Raw genomic sequence first — 8,498 nt, 5'->3', positions numbered from 1 at the left:
TGTAAGAAAACAGGATTGCGAAACATTTTGCCAACTTTTAGGTGAGCTAAAAACCAAATTGAAAATATCATATTCCCACTTCGTGTTCCTTCCTCCGTGGTTTAACTGAATGAAGTTTACAATCTGTCGAAAGTACATGAAAACGTCCTGTTATTTTTTTTTTAATAGGTGACACCGCTTTAGACACCGATAGACGTGAGCCGATGTCACAAGAATGCGATTAGATTGTGACTACATCTTTTACGTTGAGTGGAGAAAATCGGCTCAGTTTGGCAGACATTGTCTGATTGACCATGATCGACGCTAGCGATTCAAAATACTCCCATATGTTGTATACAAAATTGAAAAAGTATTCGCAAAGTCGGTTATTGAACATCAATAGTCAGCATCATTTGGTCTGGGAACCAGACTACCGCACTGCATGAAGCGATATATATTTTGAGTGCGTGGAGCTAGTATTACCGTACACAAAACAAAACCGACTTAGCGCCAAGTCTACGTATCATGTATCACATTACGAGATAATGCCCCCGGCTGCTGTTGCATTGCAAAACACTGCATTCAAATTGACCAATCAAACCATTAGACTAATCCTGATTTAGGAATGAAATGACGTCACGATTTAGTAAAGTCGACTTCGATTGGCTGAGTGGGGCTTTTGAGTGATACGATGAAACTTTGCACTTTGGTTCTTCATGCCATAAAGACAATTTCCAGATGTAGAGACATTTCATATTTGACCTCTGGTGACCCTTGAGAGGTCAATGATCTTTACATACACTATTTTGAACACCACTTTCCTATGACTTCAGGCAATGAACATCAAGATCAGATGTTTAAAAATTGACCTTTAGTGACCTTCCAGGGGTCAATGACCTTTGTTTACATATTTATCGTTATTATGATTTACTCTTTAAACCCCAACTTTTTCAAGACCAAGTCTAAATGTTAGGAGTTCATGCTATGATTTTTTGTTTCATATGTAGGGCATTTCATATCTGACCTCCGGTGACCTTCAAGATGTCAATAAGCTTTGTATGCCCTATTTATAGATATTTATAAGGTAAATTATTGGAAACCCAACTATTTTATGACCCAAATCTAAAGATTAGCTCTTTGTGACACGAAAAGAATTTTTAGATATGGGGACATCATATCTGACTTTGGTACCCTTTGATAGGTCAACAAACTTTATATACCTTATATTTCGCTTTTTTTTTTATTTAATCGTGAAATCGCTTTTGTTTTCCTGTCCAAATCCTCAATATTGCAAAAAAAGTATTGCACCTATTATTATTCAGTCATGTAATGAATTCATATCCCACCAAAAAATTGGGGTGACATCTGACCTTTGTTGGAGTGTGATTCTTGTCCAATGGACCTCTTGTATTCTGTTGCGCCCTTGTCTGCCCTTCAAAAAGGAAATGGAGATCAGAGGTCAGGCTTTAGTCACAAAGTGCACAATCGTATCACTCAACAGCCCAACTATATAGCCGGTGTCAGTTAGCGCTCTATAGATATTGTATTATTGTACCAAAGCAAAAACAACTCTGGCAAACGACGTGTCTGCTACAAAATCCACTAGACGAAGTTAGCAGGGTTAAATGTAAAATATAATGGCCAATGTTTGAGCACGGGTGTGTATACACAGTGCCTCTGATACCTGTGTCCGATACATTCACTGCAGGGAAGCCATTTTGCAGAATAAAATACATTTTGATGCCTTGCAATGAAACTGGTAATTATCTACATTTAGTAACACGTACAACAGCAAGGGCGGAGCCAGACTGGGACCTTAAGTGCTCAAAGTGATGTAAAAGAAGATCAGGCCAACTTTTCTCACCCTTTAGACAGCAAATTTCTCCAAAACTTTCAATGGGTAAAAGAAAAGGTCCTCAGTATTTCACCAACCAAGTTTGAAGACTCAATTTAATTTTTAAAGGAGACATTTATTCAATATATGACAGGCACATATGAGAGGGAAGTCAAGCGATTTCAAAATGAGGCTAAAACTAGACTTGTACATGTCAATCTACGGTCCAACTGTTTGATAAGCCTGACTTCTTCATTCCTTGTCATTAGTCTGGTGCCTGACTATGGAGAAATGTGTAGAAATAGTGACCTAGTACCCGACATCCTAGATATTTCTTGGCACAGTCAACTGACAATTAGTTGATGTAGTACTGAAGAGTTACTGGACAACTTGGACTGGTTGTTTCAGATGTTAGTCTCTTGCATTGCATGTTTTCAGTACCTTAAGTTTTGGTACTCTCATGCACAGTATTGAAAGTCCCAAATTTTCGGAGCAAGAAATCAGGTGGAAGAGAGGCTGACGTTTTAGTCTTGGTGGTTTGTGAATTATTTTGAAAGAGTGGATCAAGGGGACAAGACGACTTAGTGTGATAATCCCTTCAGGGTTAGATTGAGATACTCAAAAGAAAAGAAAAAAAAATACTCCTGCAGTGGAAATTGAAGAGAGAATTCAATTAATTTCATTTGTGGAATATTCACTCGGTCGTCTAGTTCTAGTGATCTGATACACGGCACCCTGTGGAGACATGGGTATAATAGCGAACAAAAGATTATATACGTCTCCACAGGGCAATTTCTCTAGAGAAATACGTCTCCACAAGGTTATCACGAAAAAAAATATGGATTTTACTCAAAAATAGGAATTTCCAAGGTGCATTGATCCGTCGCAAATTGAACTATTTTATGTAAGGGATATTAAGTCCGAATTTCAGCCAAGGAAATTATTTCTGGTTAATATAGAAGCATTTTGAAACTACATTTTCAAACTCGAAAACTTTAGAACACGAGAACAAAGAAATGTCTCCACAAGGATACAACTTGATTCCAGTATGGGTGTACAGTTGAGTGCATTATTATGGTGTTTGAATATCGTGGGATGGTGGGTTGTCAGTTCGGTTCGAACCCTTGTTTGAAAGTGATGATAATTCTTTTCTTGCTGATTATAGGTGATATAAAAAAAATAAAATTGTCAGAGTTTTTGAGAACATGTGTGGAACACTTTTTAAAGGGGCAGTTTTGCACACAGCCAAAAATAACGAATTACACATATAGTGAAAACAGGGTCACTTTAATGCGATAATAATTACGGACTAATTAAAGATTGGTTGAAGCTTCTACTTAATGTAAGTGTACCTAGAATCATGATCACTGAGATTATGAAATAGAATCGTGAGGTTTTGACAACGTGTGTAGTACATTAGATTTCTTTCAAATGTCGTATTTTCATGTGAACATTTCTAAATTCGTTCGTTAAAAACAGAGCAAAGAGTGAGGATTTCCATTCGGTAGCTACTTTAATACTTTTTACTGCATCAATATTTCACAAATGGTTTAAAAAACTGTGGCTATTGTTGTGAATTTTAATCTGGTATAAAAAAGTATTGTGTTTTGTGGTAAGTTTCGAAAACTCGTTGAATGAACTAGGCAATTTTTTGAAAAATAGATCCTCTTTTGACGTATGTTTCTACATTTTTTGACTCTTGGTGAATCCGCGGCTGGATCCGCGCCCTGAGAACTGACCAAAATCTTAGGCTACCTTCAGCCAGGTTTAAGTATTGCATCAATCAACTGTGTGCCAAAAGAAACATCTTGTACCTAATCTCTGTTTCACATTTTCTCCATTAGCCATGCCACCAGACTAAACTGAAGGACAATATTTTGTAAAAAAAAAAAAAATGGACATATACCAGTCTAGTCTTATAGGCTTCAAAATATAATCAGTTTGCTTTTAAGCTGCAAAATGGTGAAGAACATTTTCCATTATGGAAATGAGACCTCAAACTTGTCTCGTGAAATACTGACGATCTTTTCTCTGCCTCCTGAACTGGTTTAGAGATTCTGGTCCTCTATAGTCTACATCAGTAAAGGTCAAAGTCTGCAGTGTCCCAGCTGTATAATATACTGGATTTGTGGTAACACCGTGTGGAACAATCTCCTTTGAGCAGAAGTGTGGTTCTGAAAAGAACCGGTTGTAACTGGACTACATATATGTTGGGATCGAGGTCACGATGTAAATTAATGGATTTTGAGATAATAGCGTCAGGATACAACATTCGAGTCTGTATATAAGTTCACAATACAAGCCAAATCACATGACATCTATAAATATTTTTTTTCTCAATCAAAACTCAACCTTCTACTCAGACCAAGACTCAGATATAGGGCACACAGACTCGCACTTGGTATACTCGGACTTTGATGCAGACTTTATAACAGGGAATTAACGAAGTTAATCAAGAAAAACCCCAAAATATTGGTTCAAACGGTTTAAACGGGTCCTTGTAAGCCGCCTGCTGTATAACTATGAACTAGAACTCTTCATGTGGCCTTGGATTTGAGGCTTTGATAGCGCACCTTTATGGAATACAAACGCACTTATTATGCAAATGACCATAAGAAAAGATCGACGTCACAATTTGTCATAGGTTTCTGCATAAGCATAATGCGCCTAAAGCCGGTGTCGAATGTTGTATTTTAGCAAAGCAAAAACAAGTTTGGCGAACGACGTGTCTGCCACGTAGGCACTCGGAGTGGATAGCAGGGTTATACATGTAAATATATGGGAGTTCAATGGCGGATGTTTAAGCACGGTGGTATACACATGTACCTGTGATACCTGCGTCCGTTCCATTCACTGCAGGAAGCAATTTTGTAAAATGAAATACATTTTGATACATTGCAATGACGCTGTTAATTACTTTTTTAAGTTACAATGTGCTACAGCCCGAGCGGAGCCAGAAATCGGACGGGGGAAGACGTTTTAGTCATTAACAGTGGCTTCTGAATTATTTTGAAAGAGTGCATCAAGGGGAAAGACACTGTTATGTGAAAATCACTCTAAGTTTAGATTGAGATCCTCAGTCAAAGGAAAAGGAAAGAATAAATCCTACAAGTAATGGTAATTATTGTCTTGCAGATGGTAGTTTCTTTCAAGTAATAAAATCTTGAGTTTCTGATCTGTGTAGTACACGTTCTTTTAAAGATGCATTGCCACACACAGCCGAGAATAACACATTATATAGTGCAGTGAAAACAAGGTTATATAATGGGCGCAAAATGGTGCAAAATGTTGATGAAAAGTGTTCTTTAAACCTTGAATTGAGACCTCGAACATGAATGGTTAAATACCGAGGACCTTGCATTTGCCTCGTGAAATGTGTGGAGAATTTTGTCAGCTATCATAGAGTGCGTCAAGCTGGCCTAACTATAGTTTTGCATGTTTCATCCTATCGAAAGTGTCTCAACTGAACTGGAACACACGGTTGGGACGATCCCAGCCAAAGTTGGGAGCATGGTCAATTAAGTTGGGGCGTAACACTAACAACTATGTTTAGTGTTAAGTTATACACATGCAATAATGTACGAACATGCGGAAAAGACGATCGCTCAAATTAGTTATGCAATGAGGAGGAATCGTATAAAAGTTTCAACTGGTGCACAGCCCCATAGGTTTGTGCACAAATTGCCTGGTTTGTTATACACAGCCACGATGCAACGTGTAGGCCTATACTATATTTGTCATCATTCCAAATCTAAACGTTCGCAAACATGACTAAAAGTTAGCGAAAATTGTGTAGCGAAAAAATTGTATGTCAGCTTCTATACTCACTAGAGTTTGCTGAAAAACAGTCCTCCGAACTTCTGTCTTGCCGATCGAACTGCACCTTCAATATTGTAACTTTTAATTACAATTTGCAAGAGAGTTATTAAGTCCACAAAAGTAAGCAAATTATTTCCTGTTGCGCAATGCCTATATTTCGCAATGCATTATGGAAATAACCGTTTTTTCCCCCCAAAAGTCGGTTAGATGAAAGAGCGCCCTCTTTTTGTTACATTTATTTATTCTGACTCCAACGTCGTTATATGGTCTCTAGCGGTACGAATAGCCTATGTAATAGACGACGGCGAATGCCGTGGCGGTGGTCGATAACGTGAGCAGATTCGCTGATTTATTAGGCAAGACAACCACCTCTTGACCTCTAGATTTTGACCAATCAGCGGGCGCCTTTTATAATCGGGTCTTCGGTCGTTCACCCGTTGCGCGTCATAGACAAAACAACCTGTGGCGCGCTCTGTATCATGTTACGCGATACTGCGCTCGGCTGTTGTTGTATTACAAAAAACTGCATTCAAATTGACCAATCAAACCATTTAGCCCTGATTTGGAAATGAATTGACGGCACGATTTAGTAAAGTCGATTCCGATTGGCTGGCTCGCGGCTTGCATATATCTGCATGTCTTGACATATCAGACGTTATACAGGAGACTCTTGGCTACGTGGATAACGGCTGATACTCAGACTACAGTACGTACGCTCCTCCCACTGCCTGCTCCTCATGAGATCGAGGTTGGCAATTAAGAAGACCCTGTGGACGAGGTTGGTATGATATTCTTAGTGACATAATACAATACCTCATGACATTCAATTTTGTATTCAGCCAGTGCCCTTTGTACAGAAAGTGCCCTTTTTGGAATTTCTCGCGAATTACGGCAATTGTGCCGACCTGCCTGAAAAGCGCCACCTATCGTTCGACAATGTCTGTGGTTGTCCGGTTTGACCAGCGCCCCCATAGGAATATGGTTTCTCTTTAATTACAGAGGCCAGTGACCGATGACAAAAATGTCTACCTTTCAGCATGGATGGAGGAGTGTCCTTTTTCACGTCTACCCCCCCCCCCCCGCCACCCCCATAAGAATAACCTCGTTACGCCACTGATTACGCATTTCGGAATTGCACTGTATTGTACTGTAACTATGGCAACACTAATACCATTTTCTTAATTAAACATAGACTAGACTTTTGCCTTTCACACACTGCTAAAAACTAATCTAAAAAAATCTTATTTCAAGAAAAATGAACTTGTCTTACACTCTTGTGAGACAAGAAATAATTTATATAATACGAAATGTAGGAAATTCATTATAGCAGTGCAACCCTGATGGAGTCAATATTTGTAAAACCACTTTTGCCCATTAAGTTGTAGCGCCCATACTTCAAATTCCTTGAGGTACTCTTCAGTCTGCGAAGTATAAGAACACTTCGAATCGCTGCACAAGTTCTTTGTGATATTCAACTCCGTGTGCGCCCTACAGTGCTGTTTCTTGTGCAGTGACTCTCTGTGTGACACAGTTACTTTCACTTGAAACTGACCTGCAGGGTTTTTAAGGGTTTTTCATTTCACTCTGAATAGTGACTTCCCACTAGGAGTGTTAATAAGACCTTACCTTATCTCGTTCCAGATACTCGGACATTGAGAAGGACGAGGGTTTCCAAGTTTGTTCAACCTGCAATAACCGGGACAAAACACTTCCTCGTGCGTACGACACACGATTGAAAAGATGGCGGTAATACCCACAATGCTTTGGGAAGTCTGCGTTTTCACGAGAGGGCGCTCTTAGATGACTAAGATCCTGTTAAGGTTTTGTGTATATACAAACGATCGAAAATTCATTCATGCTTAATGTTAATACGAATTTTATGTCTTCGCTTGTCAGAATTAAGGAACAATTTAACAAATAACGAGAAATACACGAATCTCTGGAAAAATTAAAAGGAACTTAATGAATAAAACCATTTGGGCCTTTTCCCGTTTCAACCTAGTGCAGGCCTACTTAGAAATAGACCAAGCAGGTTTAATTTAAATTAGCCAGTCAGTACGTCCAATGTTTGAATGAAATGTCCATGTATAAGGAGCCATTGTCTAGCCTAGTCGATGAAAACATAACTTCGGTGAAATAAACTAAAAGATCACTCCTTGAAGTGCGTAAGCTTTAGATTGCATTTTCTTTGTTCTCATGGTTGGGGTTCGCTTATAATGGTCTTATATTCCAGTTTATTTGCAAAAGTCCCCCCAGCAAAAAAAAATCAGAAAAAACAACAATTAAAATACCATTCAATATTACAGAGTACGATTGACACAAAATGATCACACCAGAAACCATTGTGAGATATAAACATGATGTATTTTACCAGAATGCAGTCCATACGTCTACTCCATCAGGTTATTATATTACTAGGAAAAAGAAACTTTTCCCGTCATGTGTGATAGTATATCCGAGTGATTACAGATATTTTGCAAAACAGGTAAATATAACCAAATCCATTATCAAGTAATTTTATTTTATTTTTTAAATTATCTTCCAAAGAACTTTGTGAATAAAGTCAAACTTTCAACATTTTGTTGTCTGCAACGCAAAGACTATATATGTAAACATCACATTTGATTTACATCCACTTTAATTTGGTAGTTTTCATTTTCACCCAGAACAGATAAAATCTTAAAAAGAGTCGCCACCCTAACAATTTTGGGACTCATTAGTAGCTCCCATTTAAAGCAATTGATATGACGACTTCGGCGTGTGAACAGCATGATTGCTTATTTTTGAATCATTATGCAAAATGTAACACGTTTGTCAAAAAACTGACTCTTGTCTTACCATAAAAAGTACGCAAATTCGCCAGTGT

Source organism: Patiria miniata, unplaced genomic scaffold, assembly GCF_015706575.1.
Source record: "Patiria miniata isolate m_02_andy unplaced genomic scaffold, ASM1570657v1 HiC_scaffold_9, whole genome shotgun sequence".
NCBI lineage: Eukaryota > Metazoa > Echinodermata > Asteroidea > Valvatida > Asterinidae > Patiria > Patiria miniata.
Note: the sequence above shows the minus strand (reverse complement) of the source record.